This window comes from Leguminivora glycinivorella, chromosome 16 (assembly GCF_023078275.1).
Source record: "Leguminivora glycinivorella isolate SPB_JAAS2020 chromosome 16, LegGlyc_1.1, whole genome shotgun sequence".
NCBI lineage: Eukaryota > Metazoa > Arthropoda > Insecta > Lepidoptera > Tortricidae > Leguminivora > Leguminivora glycinivorella.
Window position 1 is genome coordinate 3,261,705 of NC_062986.1, and position 19,220 is coordinate 3,280,924.

Here is a 19,220-nt window from a genome sequence, read left to right on the forward strand (position 1 = left end):
TTGCACCTATCTGAATAAAGTTGGAATGTCATTTGAGGCCATTTTTTTCGACTTTTTTGTTCGGGAATGTGCGTCTATAGATATTTAGTCTAAGGGTATTCACAATTAAAATTATGTAAGTAATTCTTAAAATGAATAAAGAATTTTTAATTTTTTTTTTAATCAACCTCAAAATCGGCACAGAATTGTCAGTGTCAATGTCATTGTGATGAGATAGGCCATGGTCGTAATGTTTTTTGACAGGATTTTAGGTTAATCCGCTTTTGTATGCCCCTTTGTCCTTTTCTGGTCGCAACCAATTCTCGTGAAATTTTGTAGGCAGATTCTACGACTCAATAGATGTTTTCGTAGATCTAGTTTCAACATAAGTTTTAGATATAATAGGGAACTTGACTGTAGCTAAAATAAAATATTTTATACCATGCACGAAATAAAGCATCAGATAATTATAAGAAAAACATGGACAAAAGTTATTTTTAAATCCAATTTCTATTTAATAAGTCAGGTAGAAATATATAAAGTAACTGAGTTGACCGTGACGTCACTCAATTCGATTTCTTATAAATTCCATATTAGCAAGTCGTTCAAATTCGTTTTGACAGTTCTGAAAAAGAAGCTGACTTGACTAGGAGACAAGTAGCCTTATGAGTCTGTGTTTATAGTTAATTAATTTAATTATGTAGTGTATTACCAAATTTAATGCAATTTTCCCTAGCCTAAAATTTTGAGAATTTGTATTAATTTTGCAGATTTAAATTTCTAACGTACTACTTCCATACAACAGTGTCAGTTGCAAGTTGCAACGTGACTATACATCTAACCTTACGTGCCTCACGTGTAGTATAGCTGGTTTATATCTCGATTTTACGACGCAAGTCGCTTCCTAGTATAAACTTTATAGCGGCCCTGAGGCGAAGGACTGATTCTATCGGGGGTAGGTATAGTATACAAGCATTGCTAGTACGGTCAAGGAATTTAAGTTCTGTGCATGTTCGTTGGCACTGCATAGCTTGTGACAATAATAAATACTAATCTCATTATTGGAATTTGTTTCGATTTTACGACGATGGCGGCTTCTTAAGCATCTCTACATAAGCGTCTTGACAATTCCTATCAGTCTATAAACTTTATTAGAACGATCAGTCAAAGGAATAATATTTCTGTACAATCGGGTCAAATTCGATTTTTTTTCTCTGGAATTTTTGGTTCTAGATTCCAGTACTTCAAGAAACAAAATTTAAGAACGGGCAAGCTTTGAGAGACACACAACAAAGTCGTACAAAGTTGCAAACCCAATGTCACCATATTATCATCTGACAGTAAGTATAATGCTACAATAAGTGTGGTCCCGTGCTAATTGTGTTTAATCCTGGTATATAATTGGTATAGCGGAGCGACGCGACGCCACGGCGCCAGGGGGCGCCGGCGCCGGCCCCTACCAATGTACTATATTATACCAGTGTTGAAAAGTTTCAAGTTGAACCCCCTTGCTCATAATTCATAACGTAGCAGGTCTCAGGCTCTTAAAACTTTTACCGACTGTCTCGAAAACTAACGCGAAACTAAGACGATCGATCGAGACGAAGTTACGGTCTTGCGTGTCGGATCGGATGCAATAGTTATTTGTTTTTCAAGGGGGCAAAGTTGTTGTTAACCGTAAGCTAGCGAAAGAATCCAATATTGAACCGCGAGCGTAGCCCAGTAGCGTGAATTTTTTTAGGGTCGGTTGCACCAAACCGTCTGTCACCGTTAAAGCGTTCGTTAAATTTTATTTGGTAGTGAAGTTCCATGGACGTCTGCTGCGTGACGATGATGTGTCTGTCAAATGTGGTCGATGCAACTGGCCCTAACACAAATAAAATACTAACTGCAAAACATCAAATGATCAATCCATCAGTTTACTAAATATGTATTTATGATTCTACCAGCCGGCTTAAGACATCAAGTTAAATTTGTATGAAATTTAATTTCACTCTTGTGGATAAAATGTAATTTTGCTATCCGTTTTCGAAGAATCAAGAGAGTCTTTATCAGTTGGTGTGGTCAAAACTCACTTATTAGGTATTATTAAGTCCGTCGCGTCGTCGCGATATATCCACAGTAGGGGCCCCAAGCTTCCCCATTAAGCCGGGACACACAATATATTTGAACGCTTAGGATTTATGTATGTGTTTAGGAGCGATCGAGGCGCTACGCTGCTCTATTGTGTCTAAAGCGGACTGGTTACAGGTTTTCAGTCGTGAACGCCATTGTCATTATCAAAAAGGGGAACGATAAGTGAAATCCATACTAATATTATAAATGGGAAAGTGTGTGTCTGTTTGTTTGTCCGTCTTTCACGGCAAAACGGAGCGACGAATTGACGTGATTTTTTAAGTGGAGATAGTTGAAGGGATGGAGAGTGACATAGGCTACTTTTTGTCTCTTTCAAACGTGAGCGAAGCCGCGTGCACAAGCTAGTAATTTTTTAAATAAATAAATAAATAAATATTGGGGACACCTTACACAGATCAACTTAGCCCCAAACTAAGCATGGCTTGTACTATGGGTGCTAATTTATATTTAAAATAGGTGTATGCTACCCCGTGTGGTGACAGGTTAAGAATTTCACCACCCCCTTTCTTCCCGTGGGTGTCGTAGAAGGCGACTGTGGGATATCGGTTAAATTGTGGCGCAGGCGAGAGGCTGGCAACCTGTCACTGCAATGTCACAGTTTCGTTTTCTGCCAACCCCTTATTTGCCAGAAGTGGCACTGAAACTTGAGTAGTTTCATGTGCTCTGCCTACCCCTTCATGGTATGAAGGCGTGATTGTATGTATGTATGTATGTATGTATGTATGTATGTATGTATGTATGTGTATGCTAAAATGGTTGTGAAGGAATAAAACAATAAATATACAAGCCTCCTTGAACTTATCTTACCTGGGGCTTAGTCAATTTGTGTAAGAATGTATAATATTTATTATTTATTTATGCTTAAATTACCTGATTTACCTGTTTGCAAAGAAAAACAAACACACCGTCTAATTCTTATCTTTATAGTTAAATTCCATGTAAAGGCGTATTAACTTCGTGAATTGACGTCTAAATTGAATCTTATCTGTTAGTCATTATATGGGTGAAAACCGTAGGCAAATTCAATTCAAATAAGTGTTAAATTAAATTATACTTGGCGCTGAAAATGTCCATGTTTCAGGAAATTTAGTTTATTACTCAGTTTGATATTAACATCCTGTGCCAAGGAAGTATAATTATGACACATTACATTATGTTTGTTTGTCTACTTATGACTAACAGGTAAGTAAGTAGTTATTGTTTCTACCTGTTTACGTTGAACAAATATTTAATTAATTACGAGTCATATTCGCAAACTGATATTAATAACAGATTGATGTTACATAAAAAGGTTAGATGTTATCATTACACGTTTTATTTTATATGTTGAACAAACTCTGCTTTTATTATTAATAGGTACATTAAGTACTGAACGATCTGCGTAGATAATGTAGATATGAATGAAAACATTAAAATAATTAAAATTAACTCAATTAAATTTACAATAGACCAGAGGACTTTGCCACCAGCATGTGAATCATGTGACAATAGTTCAGATACTGGCAGTCAAACCTCTCCGCCAACGCCCTCAAGATGCTGCTGGAACTAGCCCGCACTCTGCGCACCAGCCTCTCTAGCACAACTTGCCTTGTCGCGTGCGAGTCCATACTTGAAGTCGCGCTTGATGTATGGACTCGTGCTCGACAAGCAAGTTGTGCTAAAAGGGTCGGGGATGTAGAGCGTTTCCTCATTGTAGTGTAGAAACAATCTACCCTGGCCTCCGCGAACATCCCCGATGCACTACAATAACGACTATAACGAGGTAATCACATCAACACCCTAAAGGCGTTGTTATAAATTTGAAAAGATCTAGGTACGTTTCTTAGGGCCGGTTCCATCAAACCGTCTCTCACCGTTAAAGCGTTCCTTAAATTTTATTGTATGGGAAGTTCTATAGTCGTGTGCTGCGTGAAGATGATGTGTCTGTCAAATGTGGTTGATGCAACTGGCCCTCAATCTATGTTGGAAGCGACACGGCCAATTTAGCTATTAATGAGCCCTGGTCTGTGGCACTGTCTAAAAATACCTATTTCTACCTAAATACAGCTCAGCTGTCAATGTCTTATCCAATCCCAATTTGTTGCCTGTCTAAGGGTCCCCCCACATCTAGCGTCACGCGAACGTCGTCGCCTCTCCAACGCCCGCGCGGCGTCGACGCCGCGCTCCCGCAGCGCCGACGCGACGTTGCGGCGCCTCTCGAACGTCGACGTCGCAGTGGCGTCCGCGCGGCGTCGACGCCGCGCCAACGCCGCGCCCGCGCAGCGCCGCCGCGATGCCAGCGGCTACCAACGTCCAGCTAGGGCTTCCAATACCGGGATCCCAGTATCTCGGGATTTTTGGGGTAGATTTCAAAACCGATATTTAATTTTGTAATCGGAATCCCGGTATTTTTAGTAACTAACAAATTATGGCAAATAAACGTAAACTACTAATCAAAAACCTTAAATTTCTGCATCACGACGGTCGTCAGACGCGTAAATATTGCTTTTTGCTCTCGTTTCTTCGACAGATTCTCTGTTTAGTGTTTTTACAATATTTCTATGAAATGACAGTTTTTCCGATGAAGAGGAAGCAATACGTCAAACGTAGTTGATACAACACAGGCCACAGACCCTCTGTAAACGAGTTGATGCACCTACATTATAGAAATAACTTTTCAAAAAATTGGTTAAGGCATACGAACTAACGTATAAGCTACTTTTGATTTACTGCCACTGACGTCGAGGAGGCGCGGCGCTAACGCGGCGTCGACGCCGCGCCAACGCCGCGCCCGCGCAGCGCCGCCGCGATGCCAGCGGCTACCAACGTCCAGCTAGGGCTTCCAATACCGGGATCCCAGTATCTCGGGATTTTTGGGGTAGATTTCAAAACCGATATTTAATTTTGTAATCGGAATCCCGGTATTTTTAGTAACTAACAAATTATGGCAAATAAACGTAAACTACTAATCAAAAACCTTAAATTTCTGCATCACGACGGTCGCTAGACGCGTAAATATTGCTTTTTGCTCTCGTTTCTTCGACAGATTCTCTGTTTAGTGTTTTTACAATATTTCTATGAAATGACAGTTTTTCCGATGAAGAGGAAGCAATACGTCAAACGTAGTTGATACAACACAGGCCACAGACCCTCTGTAAACGAGTTGATGCACCTACATTATAGAAATAACTTTTCAAAAAATTGGTTAAGGCATACGAACTAACGTATAAGCTACTTTTGATTTACTGCCACTGACGTCGAGGAGGCGCGGCGCTAACGCGGCGTCGACGCCGCGCGGACGTCACTGCGACGTCGACGTTCGAGAGGCGCCGCAACGTCGCGTCGGCGCTGCGGAAGCGCGGCGTCGACGCCGCGCGGGCGTTGGAGAGGCGACGACGTTCGCGAGACGCTAGATGTGGGGGGACCCTAAAGCTCAGCTCAAAGGGATCATCTAATAATAGCTTCATCATTTTTTGCTTCCTTTAGACCACCTAGTTGCCTGTTCCGATCTGTATTCTAAATCCATCTATGCGGGATTCTATTTGTAAACTGGAGTTGAAAGTATTGAAACCTGACTCATGAGAGTGGTGGCGCCACGACGAAGGATTAGGTACCATCAGTTACCACCATTTGAGCTACCGGCCAATTAGAATTGTTGTTGAAACATGTCAGAATTTTTGTTCTTTTTCAAGATTGCGGGAAGACTTGGCTAATGTCAGGATTTTTAAGGACAGGAAAAGAAGATAATGCTGTGGCTACAATTAACTGAAAATACGTTCACGTCACTTATTTTCCCAGCCCAAAAGTATTTGACAAGCCTTTGAAGAGTGAGGAGTGGACCATTTACACCAGCCGCAAAAGTTCCAGGGTGTGCTCTATGTTTATATGTATCCAACCAAATATATAAGTAAGTAAGTCGTGACAACTGATACCTTTATTAATTTTAATTACTCTCTTTAAATAGACCACAAAGACGAGACCACCTAATTGCTCTCGTGCTAATGTCCTAAATAATCTATAGCGTGTCTAGACTACAAAAAAAACGAAAACTTCTCTATGGGCAGTTCTATTTGCGAATATACTGACTCACTACACGACAGTGGCGCCGCGCGATTTATTGCGGACACCTCGCGAGTCTCGCGACTCCTGGCGTTTAGCCTTAAGAAGGATTAGAAGCGAAGGGCATATGGCAGGGATACGCTCCTCCCCTAAAACTTCCCCACTCTGTTGCTTTTGGTAGCTCTAGTTACCAGCTGTCACTTTTATTTTACTTGATAATAGAGTCCATTGAAAATTTTAGAGATCTCCCAAATGTCATCTCACTCTGCGTGTGTGGGAAACAATGTAGGCAAATCTTCATATCTGTAACTTCATATAAGTACAAATTTTTTATCCCTGTCGAATCCCAACCCAAATCCATTTTGAGCTTACACTTATTCACGTCATGCTCCACGGCAGGGCCACCTTAGCTTTGATGAACATAAACATATGGGAAAATATCTATATAAAGTCTACAAAATTCTAGACTAGTTAAAAAAATATCTATGTTTCTAGTTTCGTCGTGAGCTCTTATACATTGTGGCGCTGCTGTAGAGCATACTCCACAGCAGCGCCACCATAAAATATCAATTACTGCATATGGTACAGGCACGTATATGGCTTCAAATAATTCTATAACAATTCTATATTGACCTAGCTTACAAAATCCCTACTTTTATTTTGCATATAGGAAAATACGATGCCACAAATCTTTTATAACAAATAATTAATCGCAGCGCCTTAATAAAAAATCAAAACAAACACACTAACAACATTGCCGAGATTTTCAATAAGGCGCTGCGATAATTATTTCTTACAAAAGGTTTGTGGCATCGTATTTTCCTAAATGAAAAATAAAAGTAGGGATTTCGTAAGCAAGGTCAATATAGAATTGTTATAGAATTATTTGAAGCCATATACGTGCCTGTACCATATGCAGTAATTGATATTTTATGGTGGCGCTGCTGTGGAGTATGCTCTACAGCAGCGCCACAATGTATAAGAGCTCACGACGAAACTAGAAACATAGATATTTTTTTAACTAGTCTAGAATTTTATAGACTTTATATAGATATTTTCCCATATGTTTATGTTCATCAAAGCTAAGGTGGCGCTGCCGTGGAGCATGACGTACTTATTCCATGTTTTAATTTAAATGTGTAATATGCTCTAATCTCGATTGTGAATTTGTGATGTATGAGGAAAAAATCGTTCTTGAAAATTCTGAAAAGAGATCATAAAAATTCGATCAGATGGGGTCGATTTTTGAATGTCATTGTCGAACGGCGAAATAGTGCATTAGAAATTCTAAAATCGGTTCCAGAACCGTAGCTGCTCTCAGTCAGCAGGATAATACAATAGAATACCATTTCTGCACATAATAAAGTCTTCAATACGCTGGAGTATCGTACGCACTCCGAAAATAAACCGCAATAAACGCAATGAGACGGCTTATTGAAACCACATGCGTCCACGAATTCACACTGTATGTCCCGCAGGAGTATAGAAATGGCAGAGTAACATATCTAAATATATCCAGGGGCGGCGCACTCCGCGATTATATCGCCGCGCTACAAGTACATGCTGGCGGCCGCGAGTTCGCGGCCTAATCAGGGGTGGCGCGCGTTCTCACGGAACGCACGTTCGCACTTTCTATTGTTTCATTACGTAGCGAGTTTTTTTCAAGGTTCATATACGATGTCCACATGTGGAATGGCTAATAATGCTTAGTTGAATAGACATCAAGAATAAAATAGGACACTCTTAAACTGATCTTATTGATTAAGTCCAACGGAAAAGTTCAATAAGGCTTGTGATGCTGAAGGCTGTAACAAAAATATATAAATACTGTATAATATATACCTAGTAAGTACCCAAGACTTGAATATATAGTATAACTATTTATCTGAGAATTAATGCGTTTTAAACCATAGGCAACCCTATCCTCCGACGCTGCACACGTGCGGCTCGTTTCTTTGTTTGTTAAAATTTTGTAGGCATTTAAAAAGGCGGCATTTCGTGAACATCAAAGCAGTGGGCCATATATTCTGTGGTATATCATAGAATCGAAGAACCAGAACGGGAAACCGAAGGACAGAGCAACACATCCTCATATAATAAACGCAATGAGACTGCTTCTTGAAACCACATGCGTATCACGAAAACACACTATATATCCCGTAGGTAGGAGTATAGAAATGAAGTGACATAGAAACAGAGTAACATCCTCACAACAGGATGAGACTAGCTCACGACGGGCACTGGGCGATAAAGGGCTGACATGATGATGATGATGATGATCTCATATTATTAGAATTGTACTTCCAGTTAGGTGACCCGAATCATTTCCTCTAGTGCCGCGATAATCGAAGTTTGAAAATCGCTAAACTTCAAACTTCAAATTTTTTTATTGCCACAATAACTTACTAACTTAACCAAACTTATAAACTAACTAATAATAAACTTATAAATATTGTGGAGCAATAAGGTCTCCGTCTCAGCATGTGCTGGGCAGAAAGCTCAGCGCTGGTTTTCAGACAGAACCTTTAAATGTGTGTCGGTCCCAAACAAACAAGTTTACAACATTCTTGGTAACCTCCATTTAATTATTGGAGGAATACGGAAGCAGAATAGCAGATAAACGATTACCGCAACAGCACCAGCAAGCAGTCGCTATTGTCGCTAACTACATGAAATGAGACTGATGAGAGGCTAGACCATATCTTAAACCCTGCCAACTCTCTTAACCCCTGGAACGCCGTTGTCAAAAATTTGCTACTGAATTAATAACTTTCAATCTGTTAATTACAGTTTAAATTGCCTGGGACAGATCTGGAACAAGGCGCTTGAGGGGTTAAAGCCAGCTTTTATGAAAATTGTTACTCTGTTTCATTCGTTTACTCCTTGGCTGTTATCCTGAACAAGCAAGCTACGAACATGGAAGTGCCATCTTAATAAGCCACGTTTAGGTTTAAAATTGAATGAACATACATTTTGAATACATATTACTTACTCTTATTTTTTAGTCGTCATATAAACGGAAATGTACAGAAATAAAATAAGTTATAGTTAGAGCATGGCAGCCCTTTGTGAGTTGAGTAATCTTCTTGTTGTCGTATTTTCCTTATTGTTTAGCTACTGTGCTTTTATATTCAATCTAAGTAAATGCAATTTTTAAATTGTTATTTGTATTGTACAAATACAATACAATACAAATTTGTATTGTACAAATACAATACAAATAACAAGAGGCGATAAACAAACGAAATCTGGATTGTATGTGCCTTTAGATATATAACACTCAAGACGCTACAGGAGCGAAAATGCTAAAATGGAAAGGAACCCCCCTTTCAATTTGGGAATTCTAGTTTAATATTCTAGTGTTATTAACTAGATTTATCGAAAAAAAAATTGTCCATTAAGAACAACTTAGTTAGAAGAGATTACGAAGAAATCTTTAAAATCGAGGTTCCGCTCTCGACTGTTTCCTCCTTCAAACTTCAAAACTTAATCAATCGTAACGAAATTTGAGAATCTGAATAACAATTAAATAATCTGTGTCGGACCGTTTAGTTTTTTTGGCTAATTATCACCACTTTTGAATACCACACCTTTTTTACGCCATAATCAATAACGCCGTTTCTGGAAATTTTTGGTGGGCTCTACCGTCTTTAAAAATAAGAATATAAAAAAAATAAAACGGTCCAACACAGATAAAAATAATAAAAATCTGTGTTGAAAAAAATCATTGCTCCATCTTTAAAAACCAGGGAGGAAATAGTCGAGAGCGTTTGTATGGAGAATTGGCTTAATTTAGGAGTTGGTTTTAGGGACTCCCGGTAAAAACGAAATAAGTACCTAACCCACTTCATTAAATGATGTCGTTTGAAATGAGGGCGTAACATCGATTGAATAACGGGTGCGTCATTTTCATATGACCCTTAACCTACCAAACTAACATAACAATACAATAATAATTAAAAACCTACAGTATAATCATATGTTTATGTAAACGTGAATCCTTGGTCGTTTCCTCGTACCGTGGGAGACAAGCTACCTCTGTAGGTCAAGGCGCCATCTAAACGGGTTCTGATTATAAATATGTTAATTATGGTATATGAGCACGTTTAACCGCGTACTGTGGACCGCATAAACTCACGCCTGTATCGCCAAAAGGGGTTAGCAATTCACATACAACTACACAAGATTCAGTGTCTATCTTAGGACCCCCCACATCTAGCGTCTCGCGAGCGTAGCGTCGGGCCATCTGTACCTAAGGTAACTGTCCCATATTACGGGAACTTAAGACGTTTCCTACTTTGAGTGAGGATTGTAAAAAATATGTGAAGTTTCTAGTCGTGTTAATTATTTTATTTTAAGGATAAGTCTTCTACGATGGATTTAAGACACTATTTTGCATCGTAACTTCTAATTTATAGAAATTACCGTTGTTTTACTTAACCCTTAGTTTGCCCATTATTCCGGGATACAATTTTGGTATGGCTTCAATTCCGGGAGTCGTTGTACGTAATTACGGGATACCTTTAAAGTCCACGTTGTTGAAGCATAATGTAAAAAACCGGCCAAGTGCGAGTCGGGCTCGCGCACAAAGGGTTCCGTAGCAGCAAATATAATAAACTTATTATGTCAATTTATACACCTGCCAAAATTACAGTTAAATCAACCTATCTCAAAAACTATAAGAGATACTTTGATCAAACCAAAAATCGTTGAAAGAGTTAATTAGCATGCATCACCTCTATTTTTTTTAGAATTTTATACCCCGTAGTTATAAAAATAGAGGGGGGGGGGACATACTTTTTACGACTTTGAGAGCTGATATCTCAAAAACCGTTCACTTTAAGAAAAATGTTTTTTAGAAAACTTTATATCATTTTAAAAGACCTTTCCATTGATACCCCACACGGGTATGTACATCGAAAAAAAAATTTTCATCCCTCAGTTACATGTATGGGGGCCCCACCCCCAATTCTTTTTTTTACTATTTAGTGTCATAATTTTGTAGCGGTTCATACAACACATATTCCCATCAAATTTCATCACTGTAGTACTTATAGTTTCCGAGTAAATCGGCTGTGACAGACGGACAGACGGACAGACGGACAGACGGACAGACGGACATGACGAAACTATAAGGGTTCCGTTTTTGCCATTTTGGCTACGGAACCCTAAAAACGAATTAAAAATATTGTTTACATAAATATAAAGATAAAGATAAAGGTAAAGATAAAGAAATATTTATTAGCGCAAAGGTAAGTACATAGTAAGGACGATCAATATTTACAACACAACAGTTAATTGAGCTAATAGGTCCTCACTCAGCTTGATGTCCCGATGTGAGTCCTAGGACACACAACGTGACGCTGATTTTCAGTGAGGCCTGCTAAAACTAAAACTACAACTAAAACTAAATCTAAAGCTAGACAACACTAACATCCAAGATAACATAGCTAAATCTTTTTGTAATAAATAACTAAGTATTGGTACTTTATATAAATAATGGCAAACTTAACTTTATATAATTATGTAGAACGTACTCTGTGTATTATTTTGTGTGTGTAGGAGTGTGTGTGTATGACGTGTGTGTGCGTTGGCACGGTTGCCTAAGTGCTACGCTTTTTGTTTATCCAGCAGAAAAATTTTAAGTTTGGCTTTGAAAGAGACGACCGACAAAGAGTTTCTTACTGGAGGTGGCAAATCATTCCAGCACTTTGTGGCAGCAAAACGGAAGCTGCCACGAAAGGCAGCTGTGCGGTGTGTTGTGACGTGTATGAGTCGTGTTGCATGTCTGTGAGCTCGTCGTGAAAAACATATTTTTTCGTAAAGGTATATGGGTTTTCTGTTCTTAATAATACCAAAAAGTAAGGTCGCAAAATGGAGAGATCTTCGAGAGGCCATGTTCATTAGATCATGTCGATTTAAATACGGAGTCACGTGTGCACGTCGGGGAATGGGGAAGCAGAAACGGGCACAAGCATTTTGAATGCGTTGCAGCATTTTTTTAGTCCGATCCAGTAAGCGTCCAGAGAGCACCACATCTGCGTAATTAAGCTTCGAGAGTATAAGCGCTTCGCATAGATTAATGCGCATTTCGACAGAAAGATACTCACGGATCTTATACAGCACCTTGAGCCGATAAAAGCAGTTGCGCATTGTCTCCGAGATGTATTTCTCAAATCTCAAGGAGTCATCCATTAGCAAACCTAAATTACGAGCCTCTTTTACTCTATCTAGAAGAGATCCTTTTAAGGTAACTTGAGGACTTTGTCTTTCAGCCATTTCGATTTGTTTTTTCGTACCTAACAACATAAATTTTGATTTGGAAGGGTTTAGTTGTAGACTATTCTGGTCACACCAATTGACTATCTTGGACAAGTCATCGTTAAGTTTGTTTACAGCTACGCTAGTGTCACTTGCTTTGAAGGATATATACAACTGAATGTCATCCGCGTACATTTGATAATTACAATTGTGTATGTTATTAACTAGATCTGCGCTATACAAGCTGAACAGAATTGGTCCTAGGATCGAGCCCTGCGGGACCCCTTTAGTTACAGGTAAAGTCCTTGACAATAACTCAGTGCCATCCTCATTACAAATTTTGACATACTGCGAACGATCACTAAGGTAACTATGAAACCATTTAAGAGCCAAACTATCAAAACCATAGTAGGCTAATTTGGACAGAAGGAGGGTTGTGTCAATCGTGTCAAATGCGCGAGTGAAATCAAGTAACACAAGTATTGTTCCCTCTCCAGCGTCTTGTGCGGCTAAGACATCATCTACCACATCTACAAGCGCAGTAGTTGTACTGTGAAACTTTCTAAAACCTGACTGTTTTCTAGGTAGGATATTATTTTCTTCGAGATATACTGTCATTTGAATGCAAACAATTTTTTCCAACACTTTGGATATCACAGGAAGTATGCTAATTGGGCGGAGTTCTTTGAACTCATTAGGATTTGCGGTTTTTGGAATAGGTTTAATAACAGCTATTTTCCAGTCGTTAGGAAATGTGCCAGTCTGTAAAGATTTATTCACTATGGCGGTTATTGTAGACAATGTTGCTGGTAGAGTCATCAAAACCATATCTATATTAAGCCCGTCGTTGCCTTGTGCATTGGTTTTAATGGATTTTAATATATTTAATATTGCTAATTCATTAACGGAATTTAATCTAAAAGTACTATTGCAAAACTTGTGAAATTCGTAGTATGTCAAATTAGATATGCTAACGCCATTAGTTACAGGGAGCTCCAAGAAGTGTTCATTAATTTTATCAGCATTACACAGTGCTTTAGGTAATTGGTAGTCAGTTTTGTGAAAGTCAGCTACGTTGCGTTTTATGTTTTTCCATAGTTTACGGGGATTTTTAACAAGATTGATGTCACGATTAAAATAAGCAATTTTTTCGTTATGCAACGCTTTGTTGACTATGGTTTTTAGTTCTTTATAGTAGGCTTTATGAGAATCAAGTTTGGTTATCCTATATCTGGAATGAGCTTCATCGCGTACCTTTATCATTTCCTTAATAGTGTAAGTGATCCAAGGGTGAGAGCAGTCTTTCACATAAGTTTGTCTGACAGGTGCATGAACATTGAATAACATGATCAAGCTTTGGTTGAAATGCTTAACCATGTCATTCACGTTCTCAGTAATAATAAGATTATGTAACGCTAAAGCATGTATGTCACTATTTAAATTATACACAATATATAAATGCACATATCGTTTTGATAGATGCTTATACAGAGTGTATTTTTTATAATTGGCAATGTTTTGATGGGTTGGGGTGGGATGGGAAATATGATATTTTACGGTATAACTATTGTATGATAATTATAATGACAGGGTGTTATAAGTTTTACTATCTGTCTAAGGCATCGCTTTCGAAGGGATGAACCAATTTAGATTAGTTTTTTTCGTTTGAAAGCTGAATTAGTCGAGGATATTCTTAGCCATGTTTGATGAAAAACGCTTTACAATGTCGGGGTTTTTTTTTTTTCAAAATTTAATTTTAATCCAGAAGCTATTGCCGGTTATAAAAATTGCACGGTACTCGTGAAAATTTCAGTTTTTTGGTACTGGTGATCACTGAGCTACACCGTATACATATATGGTGGTGATACGTTATTCAAGTATGTATATATAAATAAATAGTACTCAATAAATAAATATTATAGGCCGTTTTCTTACACAGATTGACTGTCTGACTAATTTGTACAATTTTATATTTATATATGTCTATCCTATTATGTATTATTCTCATGTAAATTTTAGCATTCTAGTAGTAATAATGATTGAGCTAAATCGTAGACGGACAGACTGACTGACGGACAAACCAATATGCGGTATAAAGATTTTTAGCTAAGGAAGTTTAAAAACATAATAGTCGGATCTCTTTACCTTATTTTGTGTTTTTATATTTTAATATACTTTATATAGGCATACCGGAATAAGATACACTCATATAAAGTCGTGTACTTAATTACGGCAGTCAAAACGAAGGCTATATTAAAAGACAAACAAGATTTTTTTCTTAGTACATTGGAAGATTATACAACAATTATACTCAAAACATCGAAATAAGTAACCTTTGTGCTTTAATTTTGTGAAATAAAACAAATTTAATGTCGATGCCACACTCCAATATTTCGCACGTATTACTCAACAATAATTGAATACGTATACATTTCGTACTCAATTATGAGACTAAAATCTAAAAAAATATATGTACCGTAATTATGTCACTATAATCTGTAATCTTTACTCAATAAATTTACATCAAATATATAAATATACTTCACCGCAAATAGTAATAAAACATAAAAACATTGCGGACTGTGTTTCCGTTATTCCGGGATACTCCCGCAATTATGTACACCGCGTCAAAATGGTGTACATTATTCCGGGAGCGGGTATTTTAATTAAAATATGCTTTAAATTAATTTGAAAAGATGATATAAATATTTTTTAATAACTATAAGACAATTATGATACAAATTTAATATAAATAAACTTACCCGCATCACAGTAAACCCTTAAGAAGTTCCGCTGCCACGTTAAGCTCACCGTCAAACACGCCCATAGAAACCACTGCGTGGTTGCGACTGACGCGTTTGGAGGTACCTCACGGCTTCAAAAGATATGATAGATATTCGAAAATCGACTTTTTCGGTTCTATTTGATCTATAGTTAATAAAATACTGCCTTAAATTAAGACTTTACTGATAGTTTCCTTATTTTGCGACAAAAACCAAAGTATCCCGGAATAATGTACCACATTTTACTATCCCGGAATAGTGTACAGTTACCTTATGGCAAAGCCTGACGCCGCGGAGGCGCCACGTCGACGCGGCGTCTTTTTCCATACAGTTGGCCCGACGCCCGACGCTACGCTCGCGAGACACTAGATATGTGGGCGGCCCATAGTCGTTCTACACAATCTACCATTTTTAGGAAACTTTCAGCTCAGACGAACGAAGAAACAAATATGATGTTCTTGTTAGTTTTGGTCTTAAAAGATTCGAAAGTGTCGAATATAGAGAACAGAAGCTAGCTAATATTATAAGTACTTAATAACTATTGGTAAAATCAAACATTGAATGCGTTTTCGGTTATTGCTTCTCTTTTTGCACGTGGAGGCACAAAATGCCGTTCCTTTTACAATTATTAAGTATGTCTGTCCTCCCGGAACTAAATCCGGTGTTTAAAAACACAGTGATCGAGAGTTTCTAGAAAGTACTATTGCATCATATTTATTTCATTTCCCGCGTTTTCATAACACCACCCTGGCAATCTTCCCGCTCACACTCATACTTTTCACCAAAACCATTTCTAACCTTAAAACAAAGACATTGAACACGAAATCGGTCGCATCTAAGATCAGTGCCGCTTCGGATATTGCCAGTTTTCTCGGAAATGCTTTTCAATGTCTTCATTCATCACGGATGATACCATTTTGGCAAAACGTCATATGTACTTAGCAATTTCATAGGCGCTTACGCCCTTTTGATTTAACGAGCTGGTTTATCCATTGAGAATTTTACACGGAGTTGCAGTGACACGAAGTATTAAAGTTGATGACAAATATTGGGCGGGAAGCGAAGAAAATCGTTTTTCTTGTTATTTATTTACATTTGGTTGAAGTAACTAGGAACGTGCTTTTGAGAGTATTTTTCACATTTAATTAGACACACCTGCCAAGTTTCAGGGTTGCGAATGTTGCTAAGAGCGGAATCTAGAATAGCTCATGATTCTCATGAAGTAGGTAAGAAGCTGCAATGAGAAATTTTATTGATTTATATTCAGGATTTCATCAAAGAAAATTGTAATGTAATTATACAAGTAGGAATTATGGGAAATAGGAATAAAATAAGTAAAATAAGAAATGTCTTATATCAGATAATTGTTGGCCGAGGCGGAGCCGACAAAGTCGACAAAAATGTGATCTGAGGCTTGCTTATTTACTGGCCATGGTGTGTATACTATTTTTCTGTTCGACGGAGCCGGGATCGGGAAGCGGTAACGTTTAGCGTACCTAAATCTCATTCAGCTACTTTTAAAGTAATATTGTTACCTAAGCAGATTATGCTTACAAACTTACAGCCAAGGACTACCAGTGTGTTTATTGTCCCCATTTACCATTAATATTATTACAACATTTATCATATGCAATAACGATTTTGTTTTACGATTCATTTCGAACAGTTCTTAGTACTTCGCACGCAAATAAAACTGAATGTATTTATTTATAGCTAGAGCTGTAGTTGTCTTCAAACATCAAGAATATTTTGTACGATTTTTAATACATTGCGGGTAAAATCGAGAGGTTCAAAATATTATTAAATTAAAGGGGGAGGAGGAAGGACGAAGGAAGGAGGTAGGAAAGGAGGAAGGAAGGAGGAATAAACCTCCGGCAGGGTTCAAACTAGCCACCATGTCCGTCCAAGTACAGAATCAGCAAACAAGTCCTATACCATTGCATAGAGGTGTGAGACAAGGGGACGTCATCTCCCCGAAATTGTTCTCAAATGCAATGGAGGATATGTTTAAGACTCTGAGCTGGAAAGGACGTGGCATGAACATTAATGGCGAGTACATCTCTCACTTGCGATTCGCTGATGATATCGTCATCGTGTCAGAAACGCTGCAGGACCTACAACAGATGCTGAACGACCTGGCTGACTCTTCTGTACGCATCGGCCTACGGATGAACTTGGATAAAACCAAGGTCATGTTCAATGAACATGTACTACCGGAACCGATCGCGGTACACGGCGCCGTTCTCGAAGTTGTTCAAAGATATGTTTATCTCGGGCAAACAACTTCGAGGATGAGGTGAATAGAAGAATTCAGCTAGGTTGGGCAGCATTTGGGAAGCTACGTCGAGTTTTTACATCGTCGATCCCACAGTGCCTGAAGACAAAAGTCTTCAATCAGTGCGTCCTACCCGTCATGACGTACGGGGCCGAAACGTGGACACTGACGGTATGGCTGGTCCACAAGTTCAAAGTCGCTCAGCGGGCTATGGAAAGGGCTATGCTCGGCGTCACTCTGCGGGATCGAATCAGAAATGAGGTTATCCGGCAGAGAACCAAAGTGATCGACATAGCCCACCGTATTAGTAAGCTGAAGTGGCGGTGGGCTGGCCATATTAGCCGTAGAACCGACAACCGTTGGGGTAAACGAGTTCTTGAGTGGAGACCGCGTCTCGGCAAGCGTAGTGTAGGACGGCCTCAGGCAAGGTGGAGCGACGATTTGCGCAGGATGGCTGGCAGCAGCTGGATGCGAGCAGCCGAAGATCAGAAACGGTGGCGTGAAATTGGGGAGGCCTATGTCCAGCAGTGGACTGCGATATGCTGATGATGATGATGAGGGTTCAAACTTGCGTTGCGGCCTTCAGGCCCGTGGCCGAATGGCATTTCTGCGACGCCAAACGCCGCAGCAGTCTGGCTCTGTCGCACCAATCAGCAAGAGCGATAAGAATAGATAGCTACGTAAGAGACATTATCATAGCGTTTGTGCATTTGGCTACGCACACTGGAATACCAGTCCAGTCGCTCTTGGATCATTCCATAAAATAGTCTACCTACAATTGTCCCGAACAAACGCGAATTTTCTGAAAATTGACTTTAAGAGGATTTATCTGAGGCATTGTGTTGTGTATAATTAAGTATGTAAAGAAAAATTATCGCCCGCTTTACACGCCGAAAAATAAATCATAACACACGAAATATAATGCGTTTGTACGGAACAGCCCATGCAATTCTCCTCTGACTAAGTGAGCCATGAAATTTTCTGGGTGCCCTGAAAACCAGTGCCGCGTCTGTTAGACACGGTACTCGCTGAGTGGCATCCTATTTGGTGTACTAGTTATTAAGTATTACTTGTTTTTATTATGTATCTATATGCCAAATAAATATTTTCTATTCTATGAAGCATACATGTGTGTCAGTACAGTCAGTAGTCGGCAATGTATGTAAAACCCCGTGTAATAATCGTAGCCTGTAGAACCCATAAAACGAGCGATTTCATAAACCGATTGCTCCGAGTAACAGTGTCTATAAAAGCCAAGGTAAGAAGTGGATTAGCAGGGCTATCTGTCCTGTAGGTATCTCATTAGTAATTATCTATCTATATGAGAATAATTATAGTAAGTAATCTATGACATCTTACCTAAGTAAGTTAAGTTCCTAATTAGCTTGTATTTAGGTATCAAAAGATTGTGCTTTGCATGATCTCGAACAGAACAAAGCGTGAAGTGTCTTTAGATGCCTACGTTACAAACTGTATAAAACGAATACAATAATTTCCCCGAAGAAGTACTAAAATCATGTTCATGGAAGCGTAGTACACTTATCCCCAGTTTATTGAAGGGAACTCGAATTCGCACTGCCCGAATTGATTCGTAGAAAACTTTTAAGATGCCTACGGGAAAACCCCGAACCGAAAGTAGCGTGTCCGTTTTCACATTATCCGATCCGATATCGGATGTCGGATGGATTTCAATTGAAAAAATCAAAAGTGGCGCCTGTAATGTATGGGATATCGGTCCTACATCCGAT